General features: G+C 44.5%; 1 long non-coding RNA gene across 1 annotated transcript in view; it reads left to right on the forward strand.

The window, feature by feature from the left end:
- The window catches only part of LOC138916175 (uncharacterized), a 77,815-nt gene that overhangs the window by 15,167 nt on the left and 41,490 nt on the right, over positions 1-21,158 (forward strand). The window contains exon 2 of the long non-coding RNA XR_011423042.1: positions 19,853-19,954. This is a non-coding gene — a long non-coding RNA (uncharacterized lncRNA). The remainder of the gene's footprint in view (positions 1-19,852; positions 19,955-21,158) is intronic.

The following is a 21,158-nucleotide window of genomic DNA, read 5'->3' on the forward strand; positions in this document are numbered from 1 at the left end:
GAGGAAGCAAACAATGGTTTCAAGGAGAATTGCAAAGGAAGAATCCACAGGATGTGGTGACTGATTGGCTAACTGTATCAGTCTGCTCGGGCTGCCATAACAAAATACCACAGAAATTTATCTTCTCACAGTTCTGGAGGCTGGAAGTCCCAGGTCAAGGTACCAGCAGCGTTGGTTCCCGGTGCGGCCTCTCTCTTCAGCTTGCAGGCGGCGCCTTCTCGCTGTGTGCTCGCTGGCCTTTTCTCTGTGCATGCGTGGAGAGAGCGAGCTCTAGCTGATAGACACCAGCCCTATGAGAACAGGGCCCTGCCCTTATGACCTCGTTTAACCTTAATTACCTTCTTAAAGGTCTTGTCTCCAAATACAGTTACATTGGGGGTTAGAGCTTCAACATGAATTTTAGGGGGACAAAATTCAGTCCATAACACGAAACAAGTAGAAATATGTCTTTGGGATTGGATGATTCATTTGTTTGGGTGTATTCTTTCTTATGCTTTAAAAAGATATTTGTAATCATAGGTACCTGCTTGGTTAGCCAACCAGCTGCAAGCCTTATCCCTCCTTCCTTTGCCAAGATCACTGTAACCGTTGCTTTCTTCCTGCCAATACCTACCTTAGGGCCAGACCATCGTGTGCCAGGCGCTTCCTCACTGGTCCCTTGGTCACTTGCCACTATTTGTGCCCAGTCCATCCACCCAACACAGAGGAGACAAATGGATCTTCATGTCATTCCTCTACCTTAACATTAACTGGAGGATAAAGTCCAGACTCTTCAGCTAGGCATCAGAAGTCGGGCACGATCCCGTATTAACCTAACTTGGATATCACTCACCTACTCTGTTTCTATATGAGCCTTTTCTAGAGTCTGACATGCCCGTCACTGTCCTTGCAACGTGCCCTGTTGGCCCCAGCTTGTTAATTTTACATCCTCTAGATGTCCTTCGTGATTATCTAGTTTTACCCAGGTTGGGTTGTCAAAACATACCTACAAGCATATTTGACTTTCCTGTTAGACCATGATGTCCCTGTAGGTAAGGATTATGACTGACTCACTTCTGTAACTTAGGTGCTGGCACACAGCCCAACGTGTAGACCCAGACACACCCAAGTTTATTCAGATTCAAATCCTGGCTCTGTCACGTACAAACTATATGACCCTGGACAAGTTGCTTAACTTCAAGCCTCAGTTTCCTCATCTGTAAAATTGGGAAAATAATAGCACCTAATTCATGTGGCTATTGTGTATAACGTGTGCCATGTATGGTTACATGTAAAAGTCACCTCACACGGACCCGGGACATGAGTGCTTAATAAATCTTGCCGGTTTTGGTGATGATGATGATTAGCACTCTGGAAATGTTTGTTGAATGAATTTCAGACTTTGCTCATGCACAGACAGAAAGGAGCAAAGGCTTTTCTTTCTCCTTCTCATGATCCCTAACTTCCTTTCTAGAACATTCTGCCACGCCTGCCCATCTTCCAGCCCTGACTCAACACAGCCAGAGGAGAAGCCTTGAATGCTTGGGTTTCCCTCTTGGCCACTTGAGTAGTTTTGCCCTTAGGATCAGTACCTTCTTCCCAGGAGCCAGCTTCATGGGGTTTGATTGACATTTCCAAATAGGCCATCCTGACTCACGTGGGTTGGTGTCCTCTGAGAGAGCCAGCAGGAGCCAGAAACGGGTTCCCTGTCCACAGACAGGACCACCATCATAGGCCTGCCCCTAATGTCGGAGGAGCCCAAGACAAGAATATAAAAGGAGACCCACATACTATCTATGCAAATATTTAAAAGCTATGAATTAAGCTAATAAAGTGTTAAATAAAATGTGTTCCACCATCCTTCCTTGATGACTATACCCTTAGAGTCACAAGATTACAAAAAAAGTGTATACTTATGTATTTTGTGTTACTGAAGTTGGCAAAACAGTAAATATGACCGAATTTAATCATAATTGTGTCTGTCTGGATGCTCTGTAGATGGAGCAGCAATGCTTGAAAGACTATAATAAAAACATCAAAAATTAAAATTGTCATTATATATGTTAGAGTTATTTTGAACATTTTAGAAAAAAAGTATATTAAAATTAAAAGAAATCCATGAATCTCCTCATTCGTTTAGACCTTCTTTAATGTTTTTCAAAAGAGTTTTATAATTTTCTCCATAAAGCACTTACATAGCTTTTGCTAGATTTATTCATTTCAGTTTATATTTTTGACATGATTATCTTTCTAAAAATTACTTTTTTACTTGTTGCTGATTGTAGAAATTCACTGATCTTTGTATATTGATTTTTTTATTCAGCAACCTTGCTAAACTGTCTTATTAAAACTAATAATTTCTCTATACATTTTTGTGTTTTCCATGTAGCCAACAATATAGATGAAAAATGAATGTTTTATTTCTTTTTTCCAATCCTTATACATTTATTTCTCTTCTCTTCCTCCAATACAGCATTGATTGAAAATATAAGCAGGCATGCTTTTTTGGTCTCAAAGGGAAAACGGTCAATGTTTCAATATTAAATGGGATTTTTGTTGTCGATTTCTTGTAGATACACTTTAGATGTTTAAGGAAATTCTACTTCTAGCTTTCTAAGGATCTTTTTGTATGTATATTTTTATCATGTATGGATATCAAAATTTATCAAAAATTTTTTACTTTACTGAGATGATCATGTGACTTTTCTCCTTTAATCTGTGTGAGTTATATGAACTGGTTTTCTAACATTAAAACAATCTTGTATTCTTGCAATAAGGTCAACTTGGTCATGATACTTTTATATGTTTCTGGAATTAGTCTTCTAATTATTTAAAAAGAGTTTTGCATCTATGTTCATTAGTGAAATTGTCTCATAATTTTTCTTTTGTGCACTGTCCTTGTCAGTTTTGGTATTAATTTTATACTAGACTCGTAAAATGAATTGGGGAGTGTGTCTTCCTTTAATGTGAAAGAGTTTGTGGCATATTGGAGTTATTTGTTCTTTGAATGGTTGATAGAAGTTACTAGTGAAACTGTCTGGACCTGGTATTTTCTTTGTGTTGAGATTTTCAACTACTGATTCAATTTCTTTTTTATTATTATTATTTTTTATTTATGTATTTTTTTTGAGGAAGATTAGCCCTGAGCTAACATCTGTGGCCAATCCTCCTCTTTTTGCTGAGGAATACTGGCCCTGAGCTAACATCCGTGCCCATCTTCCTCTACTTTATATGTGGGACGCCTACCACAGCATGGCTTGCCAAGTGGTGCCATGTCCGCACCCGGGATCCGAAGTGGCGAACTCGGGGCCGCCGAAGCGGAACGTGCGCACTTAACCGCTGCGCCACCAGGCTGACCCTGATTCAATTTCTTTAATGGTTATAGGATTATTAAGCTTTTTAATTTCTTCTTGGGTTGACTTATTTTTCTAGGAATTTGTCCAGGTATTTCTAAGTTTTCAGATTTATTAGCACCAAATTGTTTACAATCTCCATCTTTTCAATTGATGTGGCATCTGCAGTTATACACCATTTTTCATTCCTGATATTATGCCTTCTGTTATTTTTTCTTGATCAATCTTGCTTTGTTAGTTAGTATTATTAGGTTTGTTACTACTATTAATCTTTTAAAAGAACCAAATTTTGGTTTTGTTGATCCTTTTATGTATGTTTATTTTCTATTTAATTATTCTGGCTCTTATTTTTATTATTTTCTTCCTTACAAATTTCTTTGGGTTTGTTCTACTATTAGTTTTTCTATTTTTTTACTTATTATATAATAAAAGCATATGAAAGTATACATTTGCCACCAGCACAGTAATGCTTTAGATAAACTCTATAAGTTTTAACATATAGCACTGTTATTGTCAAATTCTAAATATTTTTAAATTTCCACTCATTTATTATTTAACCCATGACTTTTAAACATGTTTTTTCCCCCATAATTGGTTTCAAATTTAATTGTACTGGGATCAGAAAAAGTGGTCTTTAGGATACCAATCTTTTGAAATTTGTTGAGACCTAAAGGTAATTAAATTTCTTAAATGTTCCATGTATTTCTGAAAAAAATGTATATCCTAAAATAGTTGGGTCAAGGGGTATATCTAACTTTAAAAAGTTAAACATCTTATATATAAGAAAACTTCCAAACTTCTCCAGAGAGGTTGTACCATTTTACATTTTCACCAGCATCTTATGTGAGTCCCAGTTCCTCCAAATCCTTGCCAACACTTGGGACACTCAGTCTTTGTAATTTTAACCATTCTAATGGTGTATAGTGGTATCTGATTGTGTGGGGTTTTTTTGCTGAGGAAGATTGGCCCTGAGCTAACATTCATTGCCAATCTTCCTCTATTTTGTATGTGGGTCATTGCCACAGCATGGCTGCTGACAAGTAGTGTAGGTCCCTGCCCAGGAACCAAACCCAGGCCACCAAAATGGAGTGTGCTGAACTTAACCAGTGGGCCATGGGCCAGCCCCTAATTGTGGTTTGGACTTGAACTTGCCTAATGACCAATGATGTTGAGCAACTTTTCATGTGCTTTTTTTGCCATGTATATATCTTCTTTGGTATGGTGTCTTCAAATCTTTTGCCCATTTTCTAACTCCATTGTTTTCTTATTATTGAATTATAAGAGCTCTTTATATATTCTGGGTATAAATTCTAGATATATATTCTATATACAATATATTCTTATTATATATATATTCTTTATATATTCTAGACACAAGAACTTCGTAGAATTTTGTCAAATATATTTTTTTTGCAAATATTTTGTCCCAGTCTTGCCTCCACTGTGGCCATGTGACTAGTTCTCATCAATGACATGTGAGGGGAAGTGATGTGTACTGTTCATGGGTCAACTTTTAAGAAGTAATGAAGCTTCTCCACTTTTTTGTTATCTTTCCATTGGCTGTAAAGGGGCCCCAGGGGATGGCAGAGCCACAAGATCGAAGGAGCTGGGGTCCCTGAGTCACCACATGGAGCAAAGCTGCCTGTCCACTGGGAACACTGAAATCAACTGTAGTGAGAAATAACTTTCCATTGTGTTAAGTCACTGACCTTCTGGAGGTCACATGTTACAGCAACTAGCGTTCTCCTAACTAATATAACATACCTGCCTTCTCTGATAGGGTTGGAGGCTAAAAATGAGTTTCTCATCTGAATGATCTAAGTAACTTCAACAAATTTTTGTGCGAAGTTGCCGTCTGAAACTATTTCCAGAATCTGTCCTTCTAACCAGGTCAAGTTATTTGTTAGGGAATGCCTGATAATATGGTTTGGGAAAATACTTATGGAAACCTTTTATTAAGGCTTTCAAGTGTTTCTTCATAACATTAAGATAATTTTGATGAGTTCTTCACCTGAGTTCACAACCGGGTCCACAGTGGAAAGGTTTTCGGTATTTGTTCTTTGGTTGGATCAGCGAAGTTGCTTCTGGGGCCTTCGGAGGGCTGTGTCTGAAATGGCCTCCAGTTAGTGAGCCAAGCACTTTGCATGGCCTCTCTCTCAGGCCTCAGACACCATCAGGAGGTAGGGAACGTGATTCCCATTTTAAAGCTAATGAAATTAAGGCTCTGGGAAAGGAAGTCACTTGCTTAAGGTTGTGCTAAGAGTCAACCCTGGGTGGGTCCAGCCCCAGACTTGCACTCTGCTGTCCTGGTGGGTGTCAGACTGAATAGGAGGTCATAGTCCCACGTCATTTTTCCCAGAGCACTTGGTCCGGGGCTCTCTGCAGAGGGACTCAGCCTTCAGCTAGATTGTTCTGATGTCCATGACCTGTGGCTGCCTCAACAACCAGTTCCTTTTTCCTTTCAGACTTCAACCTGAAACAGAGCTGTGGGTATGTGACAGAATCTCGGCATGGGGAGGACCTGTGTGTGTGTGTGTACATGCATGCGCCAATGCCCTGGTGCCATTGTAAAGGACACTCAGACAGACATTAGTCCTCTGTCTTCCTACTCCCTTTCCCCTCCGCCACCATCTGGTGGCCTTACCTTCACATCCACCAGAAGCATGGATGCTTCCTACCCTGGGACGGCAGAGCGTCCCCAGAGAAATCATCTTGCACCTGTGTATTGCCAAAGAGGTTTCTCGAAGCCATTCTTGGGACTTTTCTTCAGAGCCCGTAGCGTCCAAGCACTATGGTTGCAATGAGGTTTTTAAAAAGTTCTGGGAAGAAAAAAAAGAAATGGAGTTATGAGTTTTTTCTTCATTTTCAAAATTTTCTGTAATGTGGTTTTCTTATTTTTATAATTAAAAGTGATGAAAAATGCAATGAATTACACAAGCTGGATGTTGCTTCTCTCTGTGAGAAATACTTGCCAGTAGCTCAGCTTTGCTCCCTGCAAAGTAGTCATACTGCATTGCCAAGGAGGCTTTTAAAAATTAATTTTTTTTATTGTGGTAAAATATACAAAACATAAAATTTACGATTTTAGCATTTAAGTGTCAGTTCAGTGGCATTAAGTACATTTGAATTGTTGTGCAATTATCACCACTCTCCATCTCCAAAACTTTTTCATTATCCCAAACTGAAGCTGCATTCCCAGTAAATACTAACTCTCCATTCTCTCCTCCCCCAGCCCTTGGTATCTTCTATTCTACTTTCTATTTCTGTGATTTCACTACTCTAGGTACCTCACATAAGTGAAATCATACAATACTTTTTTGTGTGTATCTGACTTCACTTAGCATAATGTCTCCAAGTTTCTTCCATGTTGGAGCATGTGTTAGAATTTCCTTCCTTTTTAAGGCTGAATAATATTCCATAATATGTCTATACCACATTTTGTGTATTCATTCATCTGTCAATGGACATTTGGATTGTTTCTGCCTTTTGGCTGTTGCGACTACTGCTGCTGTGAACAGGGGTGTACAAACATCTGTGTGAGTCCTGGCTTTCAATTCTTTTGGGTATAAACCTAGAAGTGGAATTGCTGCCAAGGAGGTTTTTAGAACTCATTTTTGGGACATTCCTGGACGTTATTTTGATTTTCCTCAGCTATGGCCACTCTTTGTCCTTTGAGTGTGGATTTTGAGAAACTTCCAGCAGTTTCAGGGAGGCATCAGAATCAATTGGTTCCTTACTACGTGTTGGCACGCTGCTGGAGGCTTACCTGTACTACGGCTTCTAAAAAAGTCGTGCTGAGCAGTATGGACACGTACATTCTGGATCAGAGAACTGAGGCAGAAAGCGGGGAAGGGCCTGCATAGTGGTCAAGCTCACATCTGTCTGAGCTCAAAGCCTGTCCTCGGTCTATTACCATGTTCTCTTACTCTGAAGCAATCGATGGGCTACGAAACTGGGGAATACCATTTTAGATCAAAAAGGTGTGATTATGGACATTGATTAAAAAATATTTATTATAAATTTTCTCCAGTCAACAAGAAAATAAATTATCACTATCTTAAATTTGGAATATAGAGAAAAGCAGAAAGAAAAAACTTACCCATGGTTCTACTGCTGACTGTCAATCCATTGTATCTTTCTATAAAATGTTTAATAGCATTTCCCCCACAGTTCAGCTGGGCATGGCGTTCACTTGACCATGCCAGGCCAAGAAAAGATAAGCATTTAGCAACCCTAACGAGGCTGTGCCTTTCATTTATAAAGGTTTACGTTGTCAGGAGGTGGGTGGGGGCATGGCAGCCACAGAATAACATTGCTCTGTCTCCCGTCAAGAAAGAACTTGGGAAATCTTCCAGCTGCAAAAAAAGTGGTTAGTTGATAGTCCCCAGCTGCAGCATGTGGGCCAGCTTCACGCTCTTCCGAGGCAGGTCCCAAGCCAATGACGGCATGTGGTGGAGGCCCCGGCACCCACCATTTCTGTCCAATGGGGAATTCCTCTAACGGGCAACTTTGGTTCACTCCCCACTGGGTTGCCCTAGATGTTGCATGATCGGCACTGTGGTCTGAGACGTTACTTACCCTACTTCTCTTCCTTCTCTTGTTCCTTTCACAGGATCGGATCTGCATGGCACTCTGAAGGCTTTCCCTGCCCAGTCCTGCCTCCTCCCCCTTTATCTTTCATACTTATCGCTCCCCAACAAACCCCTCTCTCCTAACTCCAACTCTGCATTTGCTAACTCCTACCTCCAGCATCTGCTTCTTGGAGGACCCAGATTGACACAGGTGGTGACTGTGGAGAGAAGCTCTGTGCATGTTTCTGAGCTTTTATTTAGTCTTTGAAAAGCTAAGCCTAGAATTCCTACATCAATTAATGTTCAATATACCACCGACTTTGGACTTCATACAGAGCATTAAAATGTTTATAAGAGTTGTATGTTTTCTGTGTAGTTTCCTGAATCAAATAATCTTACGTCTTTTTTAAAAAGTACAAAATTGTAGAATAACATGGAAGAACTCTGAGAAACCGTAGAGAAAACACTACTTAAACACTGGAGATGAAAGAGAATGCAACATGGAAACCAAACCCTGCGACAACAAAGATGGATGGATGACACTGAAAAACAGGGGAATTATTGGTAACAAGACGACGGTTCTCTAGAAGTCCTGGTTATGAGTAATCAATAAAGTCTGATTAATGTGGAAGAACATAACAGTAAAAATGTCTTACAGCTGAGCGTCTTGCAGTGCAAGCTCGTGTGAATTAAGTGCTAAACACATAAAATAAATATATGAAACTAGTTGTGTCTGCGGTAACTCACCCCACTGCAGGAGCTTTTAAGAGTTGCTAATAAAATATAACGCTTTTTATCTATCTGACTTCGTGTTTGGAAATGCAACAGAGCGTTTCCAGACGGCCATGCCGCTCGCCTGCACAGTCAGGAAGGCCAGACCATAGTTGTAGTCACACCTTTCCTTTCCACGTAGCCCAGTGAGCAGCTCTTGCAGCTCTGATAGAAGTGTTTTCATCCTGACTACCCATCTGAGGTCTTGCCTGTGACCTCTGCAGCTGCCCGCTGGGAGGCAGAGGCTCCATCCTGCTCCTGTCGTGAGCACCTGGGTCTTGCATCTCTGGGCATAGAGACCACAGCCCTGGGCATTCTCCTCATTGGTCCTTTTACTTCCCTGACACAGAAAACCCCCACTCACGCTCCCTCCTTCCCCTACACCCCAATTAGCCCAAGAACTTTGTCTTTGCTTAGCTTGGGGGTTCTCAACCTGGTTTCCCTTTCACTAATACCCAGTGAACTGCACTCCCGATCACCTAACTCAGAACCTCTGGGGGTGGGACCAGGCAGCAGCATTTTTAAAGCTTCCCCGGTGATAACAGTGTGCAGCCAAGACGAAGACTCCCTGGCTTAGCTAAACCCATGTCCCTGATGGAAGGAGTAGGAAAGGCGCTGTTGGTACAAACTTTGCACCAGACCCATTTCACTGGCCACACCACTGCCCTTGAGGACAGAGTTGCGTCACCCTCATCTTGTTCCATTCTGCCGTGCCTGCCATGGTTCTTTACACGGAGCGGATGCACACGGTCTTGTCCTCAATGAAATCCAAGTTGATTTCTCACAGAGGACCCTTAGATTCAGTCCTCCCCGTATTCCCATCCCAAGCCTCAAATGAGCCAGATGCATGGAATTTGGAGTAAAAAACCCAGGATCCAGATCTGTCTTTGATAGCAAATGGCCACGTAACCCTGGTCATGGTCCTTAACTCCTATGAGGCTGAGATATTCCATCTGAGAGTGGAAATTGTACTTTTGCTCACTGGTCCTCCTTTATGGGAGCCTGGCAGTGGACTAAGACTTGACATGCATCATTTCCAATCCTCTCGACAACCCTGTTAGGTAGATCTTTTGGTTACCTTCTTTTGGATGGGAAAATAGACTCAGGGAACTAAACTAACTTGTTAGGGTCACCAGCTAGTTCCTATCTGCACAGGGAGCTCTGTCTGCTCTTGGTGATCAAGAGGGTGGGCTTTGGGGTGAGACAGACCGGGTTCAAATCCCCACTCCGCCTCTTGCTAGCTGGATAAGCTTGGGCATGGTATTTAAACTCTCCTATCTTCAATTTCCATTATAACCTTGAGACTTCTCGGTTCTACTCCCCAAACCTCTTTTGGGCAGCCTCCAGCTGGGTGGGAGCTGTGGTCAGGAGAGCGGTGTCAGCAGCAGGCTGCCGCAGCTGCCCAGCCCCACACTCGGGGAGTGAACTTCTACCCTTTTCCCTCTGGAGTTTCCTCCTGGTGGAGAAGCCAGGGAGGAGAACATGTGAGACCATTTGGATAAACAGGCACACAACGCACTAGTCACACAGACTTTGATCAGCCTCAGTGGCAGAAACAACAGGTCTGGGCCGGACCCACACATTCCCTGGAGTCCGCAGGTTCCAGTTAATCCTTTATCAGGCATGATTCAGATGATATCTCCATGACCTCCACTTATATTGTGGCACAAACTACTCTCAAACTCCTCCCCAGAACTTTTCTGAAAGCAGAGCTAGCTGGACTCTATGTGGCCCCTTCTAGAATGACTGTTTACTTAATTCGCACGTGGCTTTTCTCTTTATAACATCATACCCTGACGTGGGGGGGCCTGTGGCCGGGGCTGCTGGATGTAGGGCATATGCCGTTTTAGCCTTTCCTGAGTCCTGACTCGACTTGGTTAAACTTCCTCTGTGTTCCAGACATTTCTCGGCTCCTCACTTTTGTGGTCACAAAAACATAAACATGCTGATATTTCTCTCCTCTAATGTTCTCTGTTTCTCCACGGGTTCTTCTGGATCTTTACTTCACCCTGAACTCACTGACTTCACTTTCTATTTCTGTCGACTCGTTCTGATAGCCTCCCTTCCTCCCGTATAAGAAATTACTCCCTGTGAGCAATCTAGTCACCCGACACCCACCTCACAGGTGATTGTGAGGAGTAATTGAGAGAAGGTGTGTAAGTGCCAGGCGCACTGTAAATACTTACACAAATTAGCTGTAATTGTGTAAACAACAGCCATCCTGTGTGGTATGAGCTATGAGAGCAGGAAGTACAAAGTACACTAAAAATGCTCAGTAAACTGAGAAACGTTGAATGGTGACTGGTTCCGACTACTGTGTGTCTGGGAGTCCAGCGTCCCCGCCTAATACCTCTATTTACTTATTCGCTAAACATTTGTTGAGATCAGCGGTGGCCATTTGTCATATTCACAGCTGTCCAATGTCTTTTTTGTAGCTGTGAAAATTTTTTAATTGTGGTAAAATACGCATAACATAAAAATGACCAGCTCGTCCCCTTTTAAGCGTACAGCTCAGTGGCATTAAGTACGTTCACATTGTTTGTGCAACCATCACCCCATCCATCCACAGAACTCTTTTCATCTTGCAATGCCCAACGTCTGTTGGACTGTCTTTCCATATCTGGGGAAATTCCTCTTCTGTCTTCCCAGTGAGGAAGTCAGAATGCGCCTTCCCACTTGCCCGGGGCCTGGGATGCAGGCCTATGACCAGGCTCCACCAATCAGATGCATCCGTGCAGACCTTGATGCAGATGGGAGCCACAGGAAGAAATAGGCTGTGGGGGAAGCCGCCATGTTTGCTGGCGTGGATGGCAGCAGAGGTGTCCAGCTTTTGGTGGCCACAGTGGTGGTGGTCCCCAGAGGTAGCAAGGTCAGGTTCCTGATGCGGAATTGGAAACAATGTTGGCTGCCGTTGTAATTGCAGGAGGACTGGTGTCTTGGCACTTGGAGCTCGGCATTGGTGATAGTTTCCACATCAGGCCATGGTTTTGGGTGTTACTTCTGGATATTTCATCTCAAGTCTACTCTAGAATACATTTCTTTTTTTGCTTAACCTGCTGGGCACTAGGTCCAGGCCAGTCCTTTTCGTCAGAAGGACTGCAGAGAATGGTGAGACCAAGGTTGCCCAAACCCTCTTGCTTTCGGAGGCTGTGGGCAGACCTGCCTTGCTCTTGAGCTCCCTTCTAAGGAACTGGTCAGACCCCAGCTCTTCCTTGTCCCTCCCTGACTTTATTTCAGGCAGGGAGTGCTCTGGGATGTAATAGCTCCTCCTTAGGAGAGAAATCACGTCAGAAACTGGTCACTGCCTGGAAAGGCAGGCCCTGGTGGTCTGGCCCTGTCTGGGGGTTCGCTCCTGATTATTTTTCTTCTTCATTCACAGAAGGTTTGCCTGGACACAGACTTACCGCTAACCACGCCACTTTCTTTCTGTTAAATTTTTCTTCTGGCTTTTCAACATTGTTTCTCTGGGAGACAAACTCTGTTGAGGGGTGTATTTGAGGATGAGGGGCAGGGTGCCTTTTTCTGTCGGGAATTGCAGAGAAAAACCAGCATCCAAGATTCCCCAGGGTTCCTCTCTGACCGGTGATGGCCTGAGACCCTCGTGCCTCAGCTTTCCTCTCTGCAGGAGTGGGCGTGGCTCCCAAGTCCTGCATTGCATGATTACTGAGGCCCTTCTCTGCGCCAGGATCATTCTGGAGATACAAAGATGAGTAAGAGGTTTAGCCTTCCGGAACTCACAGCCCAGCAGAAGTGAGCAAACAGGTCCAAGCCTCCGCCAGTAGCTACCAAAAGAGATCGCTGTATCATTTAATATCCATATCATTGTCACTTAAGCTTTGTCTTGCTGCCCTTCTCCTCTCTAAGTATTTTTTGTAACTCCATAGGGAAGTGCTTCTGTGTTCAACTATTCTCTCCTGGTTGTCACTTGCCACTGCAGCCATCCTTGACAGCACACGGCTCAGCAGGCATGTCTTCTGCCCAGCTTTTGTCCTGTACTCCTGCAGATTCACAGAGCAGAGGAGCTTCCGTCCCTTTTAGGTGAACATCTGCAGCCCCAGTCTTTATTTTATACTGTGGGGTGACCTCTTCCCAGGACGACAGACAGCGGGGATGTCTACTCCCGGTCGACGCCACCATGCCTCCCCAGTGTGTTTCTGCACTGAGAGTACAGCATGACCAGACCTCAGAACTCAGTGATGCAGCCCCAGCCTCAGCAGCCTCAGTCTTGAATGGCGTCACAAGGGGACATGAACCGTCCAGCCCAAGTCCTTTTTACAGTCTCTTCTCCAGCTCTCGGCAAACACCAGTCCTGCCCCTGTTTCTCATCTGCTGTGATTGCTGCCTGCATAGTCTTACACATCTTCCTAAGCATAAGAAATAGTTTTCTCGCACAGGACAGTCCAAATCCATGCTTCATTCAAGGAGCATTTCCCTAGGACACGCAGTCCGCAGGGCACTACTCTGCTCACACGGATGACCTTGCCCCACGTCTCATGAGCTCGTCTGGTTCCCGCGAGCCACGGCTGTCTCCACTATCTCCATAGCTACCGGAGCGTTTGCTTTACGTCTTCACAGCTGTGAGAGACGTGGAGCGGATTTGTCCTCAGACAAAAGGCTGTCTTCTCCAGAGGTGAGTTCAGCTCTGGTAGAATAGAGAGCTGCTGGAAGCTTCGAAAACACAGGCTCCCTCCCGCTCCCAGCTTCTGCCTTTCCCCTCGAGGTCTCAAGGATCTTGGGAACTTTTAGTCAGCTTTTAGCCTTGTGTTTCCCCTCCATTGTGGGTTGAGTTGTGTCCTCCAAAGTTTGTCTGTTGAAGTCCCATCTCCTAATACCTCAGAATGTGATTGTCCTGGGAGATAGGGTCTTTAAAGTGGTGATTAAGTTAAAATGAGGTCACTAGTGTGGCCCCCAGCCCAATATAATTGTTGTCCTTAGAAGAAGAGGAGATCAGGATACAGACACACACAGAGGGAAGACCATGTGAAGACGGCCATCGATAAGCCAAGGAGAGAGGCCTCAGAAGGAATCAACCCTGCCAACACCTTGATCTTGGCCTTCCGGCCTCCAGAATTGGGGGAAAACAAATTTCTGTTGTTTAAGTCACTCAGTCTGTGGTCCTTTGTTACGGCGACCTGAGCAGACTAAGACACCCAACCCTGGAGCAGTCTTTCCAAGAAGAGATTCCTCTTCAAACACCGAGCAAGTCTTTGACCTGCCACATACTCCCCTGCAAATGGGCTGCAGGGACTGGTTTGGAGAATCTGGAAGGGAGCACTGTACCCACTCTCTGTCTGCAAGGGCATCTTCAGGAGGGACATGAAGGAGCAGTGAGGACAGAAGGTGACACCATTCCAGCCAGCCATAGAAAGTCTTCCATTCTGGCCATGGACGAGGTGAGGATATTCGTGTCTTTCACATTGCGAGACAGGCCACCAAATGAGACCCTCTAAAGCTGCCCTGTCCAATATGGGAGCCACCAGCCCCACGTGGTGGCTACCAAGCACTTGAAATGTGGCTTGCCCAAACTGAGATGTGCTGTAAAGTGTAAAATACATAGACTGGGTTGGGGGGAAAAAAGCAAAAATTTTGTTAATAATTTTTATAGAGATCACATATTGAAATAATTGTCTATATTTTGAATAGATTGGGTTAAATAAAATATATCTATAGAATTAATTTCTCCTGCTTCTTTTTGCTTTGAATGTAGCTGCTAGACAATTTAAAGTTACATAGGTGGCTTGTGTTGAGTGTCTAGTGGATAGTGCTGCTATAAATAGGGCCTGGGCCCAGCCACCCGGCCACTAGCCAGCTCTCCTGTGTTTCACAGGAGTCACCACATATTTAGGGCATGAAGATGCGGCTTACCTAGTGTCCCTCCCTTCGGCTTTATATCGTGGATGTTGCTCCCCACCCTTCCTCCTAGACTGGGGGCTCCTGGGGACAGGATTGTGCTTTATCCCTCTCTCTGTCTGCTATAGGGTCAAGCACAGTGTCTGGTCCTGATGCCTGCATTTTCATTATAAATATTTCCCTCCATCATAGCACAGCCTGCTCTGTGTATCAGTCATGTGTCTTTCTGCCCGGAGGAACTGTAAACCTCCACTGAGTACCTACCAGGTCCACGCTGCTGGGGTTACTGAGATAAACCAGCAACAGTCCCGGTACTCCAGGAGAGTTCAGGTTAGAGGTACAAATAATTGCCAGTGTTATTGTAAACTGGACTGCAGACGTGTGTCCAGGGATGGGGGTGAGCAAAGGGCGGAGGTCAGCTCTGCTCCTCAGCAGAATTAGCTCAGAGCAGGTCTTGAAGGATAAGAAAGTTGTGGGAGGGTTGAATTCTTGGGGAGGAACTGGAGATGGTCTGCAGGGTGAGGCGGACCAGCCCAGGTAGTTGGAGAAAAAGTAGGGGCTTGTATCTATCTCATCGACCTGGATTCTGGATAGCGGAACAGACGTGTAGAAAAGGTTTATTGACTGACTGTCTGACTGACAATGAACTTAGAGCTCTTTGAGAGTGGGGAACCGTAGGGACTTGTTTATCTCTTCATTAATTTTAGATGACCTTGTGAGAAAGGCTGTTCTTCCACATATCCCAGGTTCATGAATGCTTCGGCACCGTTTGACTTACCTGCCAGCACACAGCCACGTTCCAGGGGCCTCAATCTGGCTACCCATTAGAAATGCCTAGAAAGATATTTGAAAATAACCAGGTCCACTCCCCGCTCCTCCATGTGGGTTCTCATTTAATTGGTCTCCGGGGAGGTTTACAACACCTTAGCTCCATTTTTCCATATATGTCTGGTCCTAGAGTCACCTGGGTTGCTTGTTATACGTGAGGTTGGGTCCCTCTTCTAGAGACTTCTATTCAGTGGGTCTGCTGTGGGATCTGGAATCTCTGTTTTACAAGCGTCTTAGGAAATCCCTACAATCAGGTAAGTTTGGGAGACTGCTCTTAGCAGGAAGGTTAGAACAACCTGGGTGCTTATTAAAAATATGAAGTCCCAGGGGCCAGCCTGGTGGTGCAGCAGTTAAGTTCGTACATTCCCCTTAGACGGTCTGGAGTTTGCGTGTTCGGATCCCGGGTGTGGACACGGCACTGCTTGTCAAGCCATGCTGTGGCAGGCGTCCCATATATAAAGCAGAGGAAGATGGGCATGGATGTTAGCTCAGGGCCAGTCTTCCTCAGCAAAAAGAGGAGGATTGGCAGCAGATGTTAGCTCAGGGCTAATCTTCCTCAAAAAACAAACAAACAAACAAACAAAAACAGTCCCAGAACCCTCTCAGACCTCTTGTAGAATCTTCAGGGTGGGATCTAGCATGTTTAACAAGCCCCACCGTGAGTCCCACTCTCACACGAGGTGGGGTGCACACCTTTGGCCTGTGGGACCCCTTTCCCCTGGTAACCACTAATCTGTTCTCTTTGTCCATGTGTTTGTTTACCATAATACCTGCAAGGTCCATCCGGGTTGTTGTGAATGGGATGATTTCATCCTTTTTTATGGCTGTGTAGTATGCCATGTATATATATACCACATCTTCTTTATCCAATCATCAGTTGATGGGCACTTGGATTGCTTCCCCATCTTGGCTATTGTGAATAATGCTGCAATGAACATAGGGGTGCATGGATCTCTTTGAATTGCTGATTTCTTTGCATAGTTCTTTGCATAGTTACCTGGGTGGGGCTTTTAAACTCCCATTACCCAAGCCGCCACGGAGACCAATTAAATCAGAACCCACACGGTGGAGGGAGGAGTGGACCTGGTTATTTTAAAAAATCTTCCTAGGTGTTTCCATTGGGAAGCCAGGGGTGAGGCCCCTGAAAGGTGGCTGCGTGCAGGCAGTGCTGAAGCATCCACAGCTGAAGCGTTCATAAACCTGGGATATGCAGAAGAACAGCCTTTCTCACAGGGTTTAGCGCACCTGCCAGATTCGATAAACCTGTGCTTCCGCTTTTGAAAACGGCTGCATGAGGCCTCCCTGTCAGAGGCCCTCTCTGGGCCGTCCTTTCATTATGTATTCAGTATTTTCATAACTGATCCATCAGCCCAACTGTAAAAGTGCCGAGGAGAAAACTTTGTTTGATGATCACGCATCTCTTTGGCTTTGTTACCATCATTTCTGAGAGAGCGACAAGTACCTTGCGTCTTGCTCTTCTTCCTCTGAGTGCAGCGTCCTTCCAGTTGGTTTAGAGGGACCATCATTCTCCAGGACCGTCGCCTACTGCATGCCAATGTCCAGCCTCTGCCTGGGATTTGGGACCTCAGGCAGAATGTCTGGTTTAGGGATCCGCTCATCCACGCGTTTGTGCATTCAGTGAACCTCAGTTGAGCACCTTCTATGTGCTGGGCTGGGGGATGGAGACAAAGTGTGACAAGTGCCACTTTAGAGATATGAACAAAACAGGAAAAAACTGAGGAGTGAGCACTTAGTCCAGGAGTGCGTGAATGTGCATGTGTGTCTGTGTGTGTGGTGACTTGGGAAGCCTTCTCCAAGGAGGTGACATTTGCCCGGGGTTTTGAAGAGTGAACAAGAGCCATGCTGAAAAGGGAGCATAACCCTTAGGGCAGCCATCACCCTTGCCAGATGGTTACAGTCTCAGGGGAGCCCAGGCTACACTCCAGAACATCCAATAAGAACCTCTGGGGGTGAGACCTGGGCGTCGGTAGTTTTTAAAGCACTCCAGGTGATTCCAAAGTGCAGCCAAGGTGGGAAACCATGTACTGGGAGAACGGAAGTGGAAGCCATGTAAGAAAAAAAATTAACGTAGCCTTGAAGGTCACCTTCCAGTTTCGTTATAAACTTTGCTCCAGTCCTTCCCAAGTGTTCCAGAGAAATGAAAGGATGGGGCTTTGGAGGCAGACAGAGGATGTCCTGACTGCTCTAAGGTAGCTGTGTGTCCACCACTCAGGCAGTTGACAATTTTACAAGCTTTTCTTGAGGGCTTCCTCTGTGCTAGGTGTCGGGCAGCCAGCAGGGAATAAGGTCAAGTCCTTGCTCTTAGGGAGCTCGTTGCCTAGTGGAGAGGATGGACAGAAACATTTCTACTGTAGTCAGGAGCAGGGACATGGAGCTAGGGGACCCCCCGGGGGGGTACTTAGTGCAGTTTTGTGGGGTTAAGGAGAGTTTCCCAGAGGAAGTGGCCTTAAGGAGGTATCTGAAAGAATTGGCCAAGCAAAAGGGAGGAGGGATGGAAACTTAGGTAGCAGAAACTACATGTGCGAAAGGCCAGAGGGCAGCGTGAGTATGATACATTCAGAGAACCGCAAGTATTCCCTCTGGCTGGCGTGTGACATGTGATGTGGGAGAGGAACAAGAGAGAAGCTGAAAAAACAGGCAGGGGCCAGATCCTAAGAGGCCTTATTAGCAGAGGTACGGAGTCTGTCCTTTATCCTGAGGCCATGGGGAGCTACAGAAGGGTGTGTCCATCAAACATGTGTTTATCTGTGCAGTGTGATTAGATTGCAGGAGTGTGGCAGGAATCTTTGTGAGAGATGGCAGTGGTCTGAGCTCAGGTGGTGGCCGTGAGGATGGAGAGAAGCAGACGAAGTCAAGAGATATTTAGGATTTCTGGAGTTCTCTCTTTGTACAGCTCTCTCCCCTCTGATCCTCTGTCCCGTGAAATCTAGCTGCTTTGGTCTCCTAAACTCAGGGAGTCTACCTGGCTCTGCCCGTGTCCCCCTCACTGCACTGCGGCCTGAGCACTACCCCGCCAGGATCCCCATCCTTTGTCAACGATGTCCAGTGTCTTGAAAACTCTTATTTTTTTTCTGTTTTTTGGTTGCTTCAGGCAGGAGGTAAATCTGGTCTCTATTAGGCCGTTTTGACTGGAAATGACAGGCCTTCTGTTTTCAGTTTTTTATCCAAGAATTATTTAAGAAAGAGTTTTAAAATTTCTGTATGACAAGGTCCTTTCGTTTTCTGTTGTTAATTTTTATTTTATTACTACGATTAGTATTTTTGTGACTAGACAATGTTTTCTAGTCTATTTCTACTTTTTGAGATTTAAAAAGATATAACCTGAGGCCTGATATGTGGTCAGTTTTTGTGGTTTGAATTTTAAAAAGACACGCTTTTCTTTCAGAGAATGGGGTTTCAGGTATATGAGATGTCCTTATTAGTTATGTTATTTAGGTCTTCTCAGTTCTTGCTTTTTATCCACTTGATCTGTCATGTACTGAGAGAGGTCATTTAAATTTTACCACAAATATCTGTATTTCTCCTTGTGTTTCCATGAGTCTTTGATTCGTATTGATGACGCTTTGTTATTTGGTGCATAAATATCTTTTTGTGACTGCATGCTTTGTCATTATAAAATACCCTTTATTTATTTCTTTGTTTTACCCTCAATCCAACTTGTTTGGTATTCTGATCTTGATCCCTACTTTCTTTTTTTTAATGCATATGCCCAGGAATCTTTGCTTTCTCCTCATTTTTAGTTGAATCATAGTCGCTAATCTTGATCCTTGTGATTCCCTCTCAGATATTGAAAAGCCCAATCTAACTTCACACTGGGTGGGGGCCCCCCTGCTTTCCCCTTTGCATTTTGCCCTCGCACTTCTAGTCTTCAGCGGATGTAGGATCTTGGGGTGATGGTTGCTGCCTTGGTTTCGGTGTCTTTTAGTGAGTTCTGCACAGGTGTGTTTAGCATCACTCTTTAGAACGTGGGACTGTACGTTATCTGTCTGTTTCAGCTTCGAGTCTTCCACTGAAGATCTGAGACATTAGGAAAGTCCCATCCCACTTGCTGTTATAGACATAGAGCAAAGCAAGTTGTGCTTTCAGCCCTGCCCAAGGCAGAGGAAGATTAGATACTAATGGTTAATACTGGTCATCTAGACAGAAATAACCCTGGAATGTAGGAAGACAACAGAGTAATTCAATGGAACAAGCACCAATCGTGTGTCTGATGTGTGCCAGGCACTGTCCTGTGTGCTGTGACGATGCAGAATGAAAGGCACCGTCCGTGTCCTCAGGGCAAGGAGACAAGCGCACACAGAACCAGCTGTCATACAAGGCTGGTTTATGTGAAACAGCACAAGAGCAAATGAAACACAATAGGGACCCAGAGAAGGAAGGGATGACCGGGGCAGAGGGCGGGGTTGGGAGGGTGGTTCAGGTTAGGAATGGCAGAGATGGCTAACTGTCAGTGAGAAATGTGTGCTTCCCGTTCCACAGGCTAGAGCCAGGCGTGACATTTCCTCCTTGCATCTGAAAGTGGCCATGTGATTGCTCTTGCCAACAAAATGTGAGGCACTTCCAGCCTGGACCTTTTAAGAGGTGAGTGTGCCTTCTCCACCTTCTTTGTTGGTGGGAGCAGAGGATTCTGAGGCAGGACCCCCAGACAGCAGGAGCCTGGGTTCCTAAAATCATCCCAAGGAGAAAAGCTCCCTGCCAACCAGGCACACTTACCTTGGACTGTTACTTGAGGGAAAAAGAAACTTCTATTATGATAAGCCACTGACAGTTTGGGATTGATGAGTTAGAGGTACCTTAATTAATATGGGAGATTTCATGGAGGAAGTAGCATTTGAACGGAGTCTTAGACAGCATGTAGGATTCTGACAAGCAGAAATGAGGAGAAAGAAATTCCAGGTGGTAGTCAGCGGGTAAGCAAAAGTTCAGAGATGAGAAAATGCAGAGATGGTAGTTTCAGGGAAGCCTATGCTGTCTGATACGGCTGAAGCTTGGCATTCTTGGTGGGGCTAGGCAGAGAAAGGTGGAAAGCTGAACTGGGATAGATCATGGAAGGTCTTCAAGGAGAGGCAAAGGAGATTGTTTATGTTGTGATGGCAATGGGCAGCCACAGAAGATTCTTGAGCAGGAGAATGACCTGTTATTTTCCGGCCAGACCGAGAGTTTAGAGAGAAGTAAGAGTCAGTCTTGGTTTACATCAAAGGTCCAGTTTTAAGGCTGGCTCAAGAGATTGAGAAGTAGTCGATACCTTAAGGCAATTGGCATAAAAAATTTTATTATAGAAAATTTCAAGCATATACAAAATTGGACAGACTATAATGAATTCCCACGTGTCCATCACCCAGCTTCGATACTTGTCACCTCGTGGTCGGTCTTGTTTCGTCTGTAGTCCCACCGACTTCCCCTCCTCCTGTACTATTTTGAAGCAAATATGAGACATCATATCACTTTATCTGTAAATATTTCAGTACATTTCTCCAAAAGATAATGACTCCTTTTAAAAAATATAACCACAATGCCATTATCACACCTAGAAAAAAATGAATGTAGTTCTTTAATATCATCAAAGCTCTAGATGTTCATATTGCTGCCTTATAATTTTAATAATTTTTAAACAAAAACGTTTGCTTTAAAACATTTAAAGGATTCCTTCCTCCATCTCAGAAGCCATCACACCCGCCTAGAGACCGGTTCAAGTTCAGCTTGGAGGACACTGAGGTGTCCGATTGTGCTGGGCTCACTCACTTTGGGAGTTTCACTGATGATGGTGAAGGGAGTCAGTTTTAGT

This window comes from Equus caballus, chromosome 11 (assembly GCF_041296265.1).
Source record: "Equus caballus isolate H_3958 breed thoroughbred chromosome 11, TB-T2T, whole genome shotgun sequence".
NCBI lineage: Eukaryota > Metazoa > Chordata > Mammalia > Perissodactyla > Equidae > Equus > Equus caballus.